This window comes from Choloepus didactylus, chromosome 9, assembly GCF_015220235.1.
Source record: "Choloepus didactylus isolate mChoDid1 chromosome 9, mChoDid1.pri, whole genome shotgun sequence".
Lineage (NCBI taxonomy): Eukaryota > Metazoa > Chordata > Mammalia > Pilosa > Megalonychidae > Choloepus > Choloepus didactylus.
Window position 1 is genome coordinate 86,274,706 of NC_051315.1, and position 13,132 is coordinate 86,287,837.

A 13,132-nucleotide genomic window follows, 5' to 3' on the forward strand; every position below is an offset into this window, starting at 1 on the left:
TAGTATTTTAAAATTGCTTAACTTTTAAGCATAATTCTTAATCTTTTAAAATACATTTTACTGGAAATAGCAGATAGTAATATTAGTTAACATTTATTGATGCCTGCTAACAGTGTAGCTACAGGCACTGTTTTAAGAGATTTCATGTGTAAACTCATATAATCCTCATTATAACTCCATAAGGTAAATATATTATTTACATTTTAAAGAAGAGAAAACTGATTTTCAGGGAAGCTAGTTTTCTCAAGGACACATCAGCAGATAAGTGCAGGAGCCAGATTTTGAAGTCAGGCAGCATGGTTCCAGAAACCATAATATACGTATGCCTATTGCAATATTAGATAATAAAAACTTTGTTTTAAGTTTATAAATCTGACTAATAATTGGAAAAGGTAAAAGTAAAGGTGGTACTTTTGCCTAAAGGAACAGACATCAGTTTTCTAACTAGGAGTGTCACATTTACTGAAATACTTAGATTTTAGTCCCTCAAATCAATGTATATTACATATGCATCAAAGGAAATCTGAAGAAATATACTTCCTTAGGCATCAAATGACAGAAAATAAGTAGATAAAACATCTACTGGAAGTATTCATCTTCAAGGTATGTGGATTAAGATTTCAAATTGTATAACACAGTTAATTGTAACTCATCAAAAATAATTGGAAAGAGTTTGCTCATATTGTGCAATTGATTAAATATAACAGATTTGTGAAATCCATGATAAATCAGTCTTATTTACAACCAGACATTGGTGACATTTAAGAATATAATTTGCATAGTCTACAATTGTTTTTTAGGCTTTAATGGAGACGTTGCTTTCATGGAATCAACCATCTCTTCACGCAGACTAACTGAAAGCACAAGATCAGCTCAGCTGTTTTAGCTTGGATAGTCACCTTACATTTGCATTGACTAACTCATATGTCTTTACATAAGGAAAAAGATCTATTCATGTAAATTTAGATTCCTGGGTAAAATAGTATAAATAATAAACACCTGGATTATACAGGCCACACCAGATGATATAGGTGTATGCTCACATAATATGTGAACAGAGAACATGATAATGGACAGCATTCTTCCCAGTGTGGGGCAGAAATCTCCACTGTCTCAAGAAAATTCCCAGCCTATCACTAAGACCCATCATATTTTCCTTTATGACATTTCCTGTACTTATAGCTAATGACTTCTACAGGTTTTCTATCATTGAATCACTGGCACCTGATCCTCATGAGTTACCCAAAAATCAGCCTTCAATATTACATTAAATTTCTTCTTTGGACAAACTCCTATTTGCTCATAATATCATGTAATTTGTACTCATACAACATTTTATGTATGGATATAAGGCAACTTTTCTACCCTTCTATTTTCTCCAATGTACAACACTAATACAAGGAGTTAATAATAGGATGGTATATGGAAACTTTGTATTTTATGTATTTTGGGCAAGATATTTCTGTAAACCTACATCTTTTCTAACAAAATATAAAATAAAATAAAAAGTTAAATACAATGTGCCAAGGGTTAAAAATACAAAAGGTATAAAAGCTACATTTATGGTGTTATAAATTGCGAAGGTTAGAGTTGCTGAAGTCATTGTTGAGAGACTTGCCAAAACTGTTGCCAAAGGAATGGTGAAAATGATGACTGGGGACAAAGCAAGTGCCTCTGTCAAATAAAACAGCTCATTTTTGAATTACAGAGGTGGCTGGAAACTTAAGATGGCAAATATCCAATTTCTGACAAAGCTGATATTATTCACTGCCAATTGATGAATCTGCCAATCTTGTGGATTTAGCTGATCTTTGGTGTTTATCATACATGACCTAAATAAATAATTTTGTGAAAAAAAGACAACCTACAGAAGGTGAGAAAATATTTGGAAACCACGTATCTGATAAGGGTTTAATATCCAGAATATATAAAGAATTCCTCCAACTCAACAACAAGAAGACCAACAACCAATTTAAAAACAGGAAAAACTTGAATAGACATTTCTCCAAGAAAGATATGCAAAAGTCCAGTAAGCACAAGAAAATATGCTCAACTTCATTAGCCATTATGGAAACGGAAAACAAAACCACAAAGAGAAACCATTGCACACCCACAAGAATGGCTCCTGTTAAACAGAAGTTAAAAAAAATAGTGTTGCAGAGGATATGGAGAAATAGGTACACCACCATTTTGGTGGAAATGGTGCTTTCTATGGACAGTAGACTTGTGTTTCCTCAGAAAGTTAAGTATGGAATTCCCATATGACCCGGCAATCCCACTTCTAGGTATATACCCAAAATAATTAAAAGCAGGGATTCAAACAGATATTTGCATACTGACGTTCACACTGATTATTCACAATTGCCAAAAGATAGAAGCAACCCAAGTGTCCATCAACAGAAGAATGAATAAACAAAATGTGGTGCATACATACAATGAAATATTATTCAGCCATAAAAAGGAATGAACTTCTGTTACATGAGTAAACATCGGTGAATCTTGAAGACATCTGTTGAGTGAAATAAGCCAGATACGAAAGGACAAATATTGTATAATCTCACTGATATGAAATAATCAGAATATGCAAATTCATTGAGTCAGAAACTAGAATGTAAGTTACCAGAGGCCAGAGTAGAGATAGGAAATGGGGAATTAATGCTCACCTGGTAGAAAGTTTTTGTTTGGTATAATGGAAAAGTTTTCGCAATAGATATTGGTGATGGTAGCACAACATTGTGAATGTAATTAACATCACTGAATTGTATATTTGAAAGTGACTAAAATGGGAAATTTTAGGTTGTATATTTGTTACCAGAATAAAAATTTTACAAAGCCATAGAACTTTACAAACAGCAAACTCTACTATAAACCTGTAAACTATGGACTATAGCTAATAGTATAATTATACTAATATTGTTTCATCAACCGTAACAAAAGTACCATACTAACACAGTATTACAAAAGGGAAAACTGTGGGGATGGGAGGAGGAACATGGGAATTATGTGCTTATTGCATGATTTTTCTATAAACCTACAAGTAATTCAGTTTAAAAATGATCAAATATTGGCAATTTTATATGGTTCAATATAACACTAAGGTTGGAAAATATAATGACCCTAAGTTTTATTGACAACAATGAGGAACACTGCTATACAAACAGATGACAAAAATAGCAAGACACTGCATTGATCGCCACATCATCCATCTAATTAGTCTGGATAAAACGCTGCTGCATTACCTTAATTTTCAGTTATTGCTTACATCTCACACTCTCCAGAAGACTGTCACAGAGAAGTTTAAAAAGTGGCAATATAAATCACAACTTCTACTATCTAATACCATGGTTTCTAAACACTATGCTGACAAATCATGAGAGTATTATGAACTCTTCAGTTCAATAATCCAATATTCCATCAGTAGTTAGCAAAAGTAGTGTGAAAATAAAACACATTCTGAAATAAATGCCAAGGTTAAAAATATTTCTTCATAGTCTACAAACTCATCACATGATATTCTAAAGTACCAATGGTTTTCCGTTCCTAGCTCCTTCACTCTATTTTAAATTGATGGGAATTACCACATTTAATCTGTGTCTTTGAGAACTCAGCATAGAAATAAACAGTCAAATTAAACACAATATAGTCAGCAGACTCATAGTTTAATCATTTTTTATTCTTATAAGCTCTTCACTTGAGTCCAAATGCATTTATGGAACATACTATTTTCAAAGCACTGTGTTGTGTGTTGTAAAGAAAGCAAAAATTATAAAACTTTTCCTCTTAAAGCTTATATTCTAATTTTAGAGACAAGACATGAACATGTATATGTTTTTAAAATAAATGTACATTAAATGACATGTTAAAATGGCAAAATAATAAAGGTATCACAAGGCAGTACACAATTGTCAGATGTATATAGTACTGTTAGTAATTAATGTTATTATTCAGAAGAGAGAAAGACATCTTCAAACTCAGTCCCTGGAAGAATAGTGGATGAGGCAGGATTTGGGCTTCCTTTAAAAAATTACTAGTGTTTAGATGGGGGAAAAAAGAAATACTGCTTCATTCTCTGGCTGCCATAGGCTAGTGCTGAGTAGGAGCCAGAAATGAGAGCAGCATAGTCTTTCCAATCTGGTTCTTAATTAAACATCATTATGACTTTTGACATCACCAGTATTTCTTGTCACATTTTAGCTAGAAACTGTATTACTCATTCTTGCCATCAACTTATTTATCACCAAAAAAATCTCTGGCATACTCTCCAAGTTCCAATAGGTATCATTTATTTTAAGATCCTCAGAAAGAAAATGTTCCAGTAAGTTTGAAATAGCTGCCTGGAATTAGCTAGAAAAATACGGTTCACATATTTGGGACATCTCAATAGTTCAAAATAGAAGTCTATGAGGAGTCTCTTTAAATTGAGAATATCCTCAATTTCCAACCCTATCACACTTCAATATATTAAAATATTCTAAGTTTTACTTCTGAATCCATAAGGAAACATGAGAAAAATCTGAATGAAAAGAAATTGAGAGAGTCTCCCCATTTTCTGTAGTCTTCATTTGCTGCTCCCCACTATAGCTAGGCTGACTTCTCACTCCAAGACCAATTCTGACCAATGTCAGGAGGAATTTAAATGTACTGCCTTTTTGGAATTCAGAGTGACACTTGCTGCAATAGGCTTCCAATTAGAATGTTGGTGCTCAATTCAACAGAAATCAGTATGTCTGAAATTCAATTGCCAAAGGAATATACATTAAATGATCAATTTTCCTACTTTGCAAAATTTACCAACATACCAAACAATTGCTATTTTTCACTATACAGCAGGTTTACGGCATTCGTGTTGGACAGGCGGTCTTTCAATAGATTTTACTCCATAGGAAGAATGTAGAACATTTTAAGGATTGTTCAGTTGATCACCTAGGGTTCCTTGTGCTGCTGCAGCTGGAGGGAGCTGAGATAGAAAGAGGAATATTCTGCTTGGGGAAGAAAAAAAAGGCACAGAAAGAAAGCTGGCATGATGATATCAGAAAACTAGATGCGCAGATGGAGGAGAATTAGGAGACAGGAGATGGGAGGATAGGACCAAGGAAGGAGAATAAAGAGAAGCAGGTGAAAAACAAAACAAACAAAAAAAAAAAAAACAATGTGGTGGGGGGGACAGAAAGAAGAGATATCTAAGGGAAAAATATGGGATGTTGAAAGGTTAGAAGAGAGTAACAATAGAGAGAAGAGAAGCAAATAAAAAAAAAAAAATTAGGGGCAAAGCCAGGAGAGACTGAGAGAGAAGGAAGCTAGGGGCAGAGAGAAGAGACTGCAAGGTTGGGGAGAGAAAATGAGAGGTGGGCAGGGGGAAGACTAAATGGCAAGGACAACTCAGATAAAGAACAGGTGAAAAATCTGAAAGACCCTCTTGTCCGAGTTGCCCAAAGCTAGCCTAGGCCTTAATAATCTATCATAGGAATTACTCTACACTTCATAAATATTTAAAAGAAAAAGGTTTTGGTAAATTGTTAACTTTGATAAATTCCTTGTATCTCATCCAACGAAAGACAACTGATCACTTGGCAAAATGTTTGGCTTTCAGAAAAACATTCCTGGGAACTTTTCTCACATGTGAATGCATTTCATCCCAAATTTGGAATATTATTATGGTTTGCCTACCAGTCTGAGCTCCCACACATCATCTGCCTCACTTTCATTTAGGCTTTATTCTTCTCTCTTAGTCTCATCAACACCATGTTCCATTTATTTCTTAAGAAATGACCATAAGGAATAATACTGGACATTAAAGACTCTGGTGGATCCTAGGCTGGCTACTATGGGAATCCTTCAGTCCTCATTTATGACATCTTTACAGTACTGATAAATTTCTACTTAATAAAAATGTGTTAATATTTAAGAGTTTTCAAAACTCTTAAGGTGATGCAGGGCATTATTTGTTTTTATTGAAGAGGAAATTAGGAATCCAGGAAAATAATTGAATTGTTCAGGTCATAAGGTAAGAGGATGACAAGTCTGGTTTTCTATAATGTACTTTGAAAGATAGTATCACTTACAAGTGGGAAAATACAACAGCTAGAATGTATGTGATGATTTTGCACTCCTATAAAATGATTGATTCAAAAGACGCTCCTCCCACATTCTCTCCTCCATCTTACATGCCTGTTAGCTACTTCCAATTATTATACCCATAAATCTAGTAACTTCGGATTTTCAGTTCAGCAATCCCCAAGCACATATGACTGAAATAAAAAAAAATTACCGGCAGAATTATATTCACTTATGCTTTCCTTCAAAAATTCATTTTACAGAAATCTTTTTAGGGAGCAAATACCTAGCCATCATGTTTTAAGAGATGGATAAACTAAAAGTTACTATTAGAATAAGGGTTTAAAGAAATATATTGACTTGGGCATGAATACGTATCCTATTAACAAACTCTCATATCCTTTTGGTTTACTTAGAACAAATTTTTATATTTAATGACTTCCAAAATCAGCCTTGGTTGTGCCAAAAACTGTGTAGGATCTGAGATTTTTCTCATTAGATAACAAGTTAGCCTCGTTTCCAGGATTCTGGTAGAAACATGCAAGACTCTTAGGTGAGAGATGGACAGTTTATTACTCACAGCAATAACAGTAGCCACAGTACGAGCATTTTTATACTGTTTTCCCAAGCCCTGGTTACAATGGGGTTACACGAAGAAGGCCAAATGGTACAGAAACACACAACGGGTTGCACTGTAGGAAAGAAACCCCAAGATTAGAGAACCCAAAATTTTTTAAACAGGCTGCAATCATGTTTTGTCATCTGCTCTGGAAAAACATTTTTATTATACCAGATAATAAGCATAGCTGCACTTTGTTCCAGAAAGAGACACTAAATCTATCGTCCAAGGTACTATACAAACATCCTTGAAATAATTAAGTCCAGAATGAAGAGCAATCAGAGCCTCACTCTTAAGATGGAAAGAAACTCCAGAGACCCATGGAGAATGATCTCCCAACAGGCTGATTAACATGTGCTTCAAGCTACCTGCTTGGTTGTGCTGATTCTGGTTTCACAATAGATTGTTCTGAAACTTCATTGGAGAGAAAAGTGAAACTGCCATGATAAACATAAATTTAATCTATTTGCTATAACTATTTCTCCTCACAAACAGAAACAGTGATTCTCTCCTGCAGGTTCAAACCTACTTCAGGCTCTGTTGACTCTGGCAGAGTTGGGGCCAACTCTGCCCCATTTCAGATCTCAGGATTCCTCATCAATTCAACTTTACTGCAGCCTTCCTGTTCCCTAGGATACCTGCCTTTAAAACTGTACCACTACATCTATTTCTCCCAGTCTGATCTCATTTGGTTCCTGCCAGATTCTCTAAGAACCGAAGCCCTGGACCTAGTCCCAATCCAATGTCTACGGTCACACCCCAGCTAAAAGGCATTTGTAACTGACAACTTGCAGCCACCTCCTTGGTCCTGCACTCCCCCCTTTTATTTTGACATTAACTAAATTCCTTTGCATGATTTAGGGATCTGAAGTACCACCTTTCTTTTAACATCAGACTCCCCATTCATTTATTCAACAGATAGTTCCTAAAGGAACTGCTAAGTTTGCAGGTCTGGGTAAGGTTCTGGATTTGCAATGTATATTATGCAAATCCAGTATAGATGGATACTATATCTGACTGGTCCTAATAAACCAGACTGGTATTGTCTGTTGGCCACTCTAGGAAAGACCTCAGTCCCTTGTGCTGAGCAGTATACTTTTTCCTGGTCTAGCTCCAAGCTCCAAAAGTCCATTCTAAGAACTTCCATGCTTTGAAACTACAAGACTCTCCTTCAATTCCCTTTATCTGCCAAAATTTGCTATTTGAAAGACTTTGTTCAGAACATTTTAATACCACTAGACCTTGTAACTTTCAGTTAACACATTGATTTTCTCATTAAATACTAAATTAGAGAGATGTTGTGATATCATTTGCCATTGTGTTTAGTTCACAGTCATTTTAGGGTGCTGTCACCCTCACAATATAGTTCTTTCACCAATACAATTCAATATTTTCTTTCCAATATTAAGTTCCTGGACTACTTTGGAGCTTTCTAATATTAGACAAAACTGTCATCGAGGTTTCATTCATTCTTAGAAAGTTTCCACAAATGGAATTATACAACAGGCCCAGGATCTTTGACCATAAAACAATACTGTACAGCTATCTAATTTAAGAGTTGTTTATATCTTTGAAATAGCTTCCCTTCTCAGGTTATATAAGTGTATAAGTCAATGTGTGTGTCTGTGATGTGGGTTATTATGGTTCATTGCAGAGTAGGGCTTGCCAATTTCTAATCATCTTAAAAGGAGAAAAAAAGATTTACATTGAAACATTCACAGTTTAGAGAAATTTGAGCCCTAAACCTAACAAAATCCTGGAGGATTGTAAACACATTAACTTATAATAAACAGCATAATATATCCCAATATAGTTAATATATACTGAACATGCATATGTACACACACACACACACACACACACACACTCTCATATAATGGGTGACTGGCCTGTAGAGATGATTAGGGGAATATAATCCTCAGCACATGAACTGCAAATCAAAATAATTCAGCTTACTAGGCATGGAAATTGGCAGTGATCGCAAGGAACTGGTATCAGTTCAGTTTTGCCAGAAAAGCACAAAGCCAAATAATCAGGAGACATGACCCAAATGTCAATTAGTTCTTTTTCCTGCTAAATGGAATGCTTGTCTCAGTCTTAAATTTCAATAAGGTTAAAAGCAGCTACAAACTTATGATGGATGGTCATGTAAAGGAAACAAGGTATGTCCTGAATTATGCAATTCCAAATCCATAGCAAACCCTTCCTATGATCAAACTTCTGTTTCCCCTGGACTCTTCCCAGTAGAAACCACAACAGTTTATATATTCAAAACCTCTACCTCTGATGCCCTAAATTACTTTTTTCCTCTTTTTTGTGGATTTTAGTAAGATACCTGAAATCCTTTGAGAAGCAATGACATATGAATAGATGGATGGGTAAGTAGCGGATACTCATGGATAGTAGGCCAGATCAATAGATAGATGAATGGACCAGCACTATTTTGTTGTATATATGTTACCAGAACAAAAATTTTAAAAAAACAGGACTGTACAACACTGTGAACCCTAATGCAAACTATGAAATATTAATACTATAATGGTAATAATATTGTTCAATCAATTTTAACAAAGGTACCATATTAATGCAAAATGTTAATAATGAGGAAAACTGCATATGTGAGGGGGTATATGGGAACTCTGTATTTTATGCATGATTTTTCTGCAAATCTACAATTTCTCTAATAAAAAGAGCTTTAATCAAAACTGACATCTACATGACCCCAACCTTACTCCATGTATAACAGATGTGAGGGGATGGTTCATAACCCTAACCCTAAGATTCAAACTATAAAGCTTCTACTATAAAATGTAGGGAAATATCTTTGCAACTTCCTCATTGCCATATATTTCTTAGAGGGGACACCAAAAAGCACTAACCTTCTCATTGCTCCAGGGAAAAAAAGCTAACCAAGAAAGAAAAGTAATAAATTATACTTAATTGAAATTAAAGCCTTCTACTCATTAAGGGACATCATTAAGAAAATGAATAGGCAAGCCACATAGTGGGAAAAAATATTTGCAATACATAATCTGACACAGGGCTTGATTCAAAAATACATACAGAACTCCTACATATCAATAGTTAGAAGATTAAATACACAATTTTTAAAATACGCAAGATACTTCACAAGGAAAGATGTACAAATACCCAATAAGCAAATGAAAAGGTGCTCAACATTATTAATCATCAGGGAAATGCAGTAAGATTCCACTTTATGTCTACTAGAATAGCTAAAAGCAAAAGACTGACTATCAAATATTGGCAAGCATGTGGCGCAAATGGACCCCTCACATACTGCTGGTGAGAATAGAAAATGTTACAACCACATTGGAAAACTATTTGGCTATTTGGCAGTTTCTTATAAAGTTAAATATACTCTTACAATAAGCCTCAACAATACCACTCCTAGGCGTTTACCCAAGAGAAATGAAAACATATGTCCAATAAAAGATGAATTAGAACAATTAAACAGTTTTATTCATAGGAGCCAAAAACTGGAAACAACCCAAATGTCCACAGAGAATAGAAAAACAAACTGTCCTATATTCATAAAATAGAATCTTGTTCAGCAATACAATAGATTAAACTCCTGATGCAAAGAAAAATACGATGAATCTCAAAAAAGTTCTGTTGAGGGAAAGAGGCAAGAATACATACTGTATGGTTACATTCATAGGAAGGTCAAGAACAGGCAAAAGTAATCCAGGATGACAGAAACAAAAATAACAGTGCCTCTAGGGGAGGGATACGGACTTGATTGAAAGTAGCTTGAAAAACTTTCTGGGATGATAAAAGTGTTTTATAACTTGATTCAGGTATTGGGGTATCAGGATGGTAGTTAGGAGGTGAATACAATGGTAAAAATTCATCAGATTTTACACTCAAGTTCTGTATATTCCACACTTAAATTTTATCTCAATTTTTTTCTTAAAAATTGAGTTCTAAAATGTCTTTCCAACTTGCATAATTATATAAAGGAAGTTCCAGAACTATGATGCACATTACATCACAAATTACTCTCATGGATATCTCTATTCAACCTCTGGAATCAAAGAGAGTGGGATTTGAAACCAGGCTCTGGTACTTAAAGTCCATGTAAACAGATTAATGTTACTTAACCTCTTCAATAACAATATTGATGTCACAAGTTTGTTTTGAATATGAATTATCAGATAAAGCAAGAAAAGTGGGAGGGAAAACTTAGCTATTTAACATTACAAAGTGGCTATCATAGGAAATTGAATATGAAATAGATGTAGCACAATCTCCCGTTTTGCCCGCCCTTGCAAATTTTTCCTTTGAGGAGCAAATAGGACTGACCACTCCAAGCTCCTGGATGAACACTTGAGCCAGACCCAATGAGTCAGCATTCTGAGGACCGGCTCCAGTGACACAGTGTAGATGCTCATTGACCCGAATGAAATGCAATCCTGAGACTTTGGCTCAAACTATCAGAAAAGAGAAGCTTTGTTGCTGAGTTCATCTTTGCTGTCAGGTGAAATTGGGAGTCATCATTTGAGAATCTGGATCTGCTGTGCCTAAATTTTTCATTATTTTTTTTCTTCTTTAACCCAGTTGAAGGCAGGTTTCTCTCATTTGCAAATGAATTATTCTTGATCCCAAAGTAAATATGGTGCACTTATAATAACAACTTGAAAAGTAACATTGACATAGTGCTTTACATTTTTAAAAAATGCTTTGACATATATTTAACTTAAATCAATCCTTATAGAAACCTGATAAAGTAATTTTTGTAACCCATTTTTAAGTTGCAATTATCAAGACTCTGAGAACCGTCCGAAGCCTCATAGTACTGATAGAGCGGAACTGAATTGCTGGCTCTAAAATTTATGCCATTTCCAAAATAATATAGACCTTTGTATTGTTAGGCATATTTTCACTTTATATTTTATTGAATTATTTGTTATTACGATTGTTTCTTATAATATAATTAACTGTCTTTCATGAACTATTGTGAGCTTGTTTTGGCAAAAGTTCTTCAGCAACTTGGGGCCTTGATGCTTTCTAATTCTGTTTTGCTTCCACAAAGTGTGTTCACATTCTCCTTCCATGATCTGTAAACATTCATTTTACTGTATTCAAATTGCTATACTATTCCTTTAGTAACCTCCAGAATATTAGTTCAGAATTCTAATATCATTTCAAGCACTGGAACCCTTTCAGTATGACTAGAATTCAGTCTCCAAGGCACATAGTTTTGTTTCCTGTAAAGTTGTCTTTAGAATATTTCTGAATATGAAGCTAATTCCTGAATGCACATTACCATTATTTCTAGCATCCTGTCATCCCTTGTCAATGGATGTAAAGGCATGTATTGTCTGAGCAACTATAGTCATCATCATCACCATTCTTGTTTATTCTAAAAAGAAACACTGAGGACTCTTTTTTCAGATGTGCACAATTTTCAAAGCCTTAAGTAGATGATGGATATTGAATATTTCCCTTCTGAGGGAATGTAGCTAAATAACATCAAGTATCTCATGAGAAAGTCGACTCTTGGTATTGCCCAGCAAGTTATTCTCACTTCCCTTTATGAAAGGATAGGCAATGTTGCTTTCAAGTTTACCAACATGTTATCAGTGCTTTTTCCCAATTACCCCTTTTGTTTATTTCACTGGCTTTCTAATTACTCTTGCTAAACAAGATGCTTGAATCCCAATAGGAAAGCCTTTTGAGACCCACTTAACCAATTCCCTTAACGTTAAGAAAGGTCCCCAAAAGAGTAGACTGCTTAGCATCCACATGAGAGGCAAGCTGTCCACTGGCATGATTAACAGGTTTTCAGGAGCAACTGAGCAGAGGATCAGAATGAGGAACTAGTTTCTGCCTTTGTCAGGTCTGCACAGTGTGTCTTTACTATCCAAAAATGAAAATGGAAAAGCTAGTACTATTAAAAGTAAATGAAGTACAGTTCACACCATATACAAAAATTAACCCTAAATGGATCAAGGACCTCCAAATAAGAGCTAAAATCACAAAACTCCTAGAAGAAAATATAGGGGGAAACCTTTAAAACCCCGGATTTCACAGTGATTTCTCTGATCCGATGGCAAAAAAAAAAAAAATAGATAATATGAATTTCATCAAAATTAAAAACTTTTGCACAGCAAAGGACATTATGAAGAAAGTGAAAAAATATATCTGATAAGGTTATAGTAGCCAGAACATATCAAGAATGGCTACAACTCAACAACAAAAAGAAACAACCCAATTTTGAAAATGGGCAAAGTACTTGAACAGACATTTCACCAAAGAAGATAACAAATGGTCAAAAAGCACATGAAAAGATGCTCAACATCATTCATCATCAGGAAAATATAAATCAAAACCACAATGAAACAGCACTTCACACCCACTAGAATGGCTATTGTTTAAAAAACAAACAAACAGAAAAGTGTTGGTAAGGATGTGGAGAAATTGGAACCATTATACATA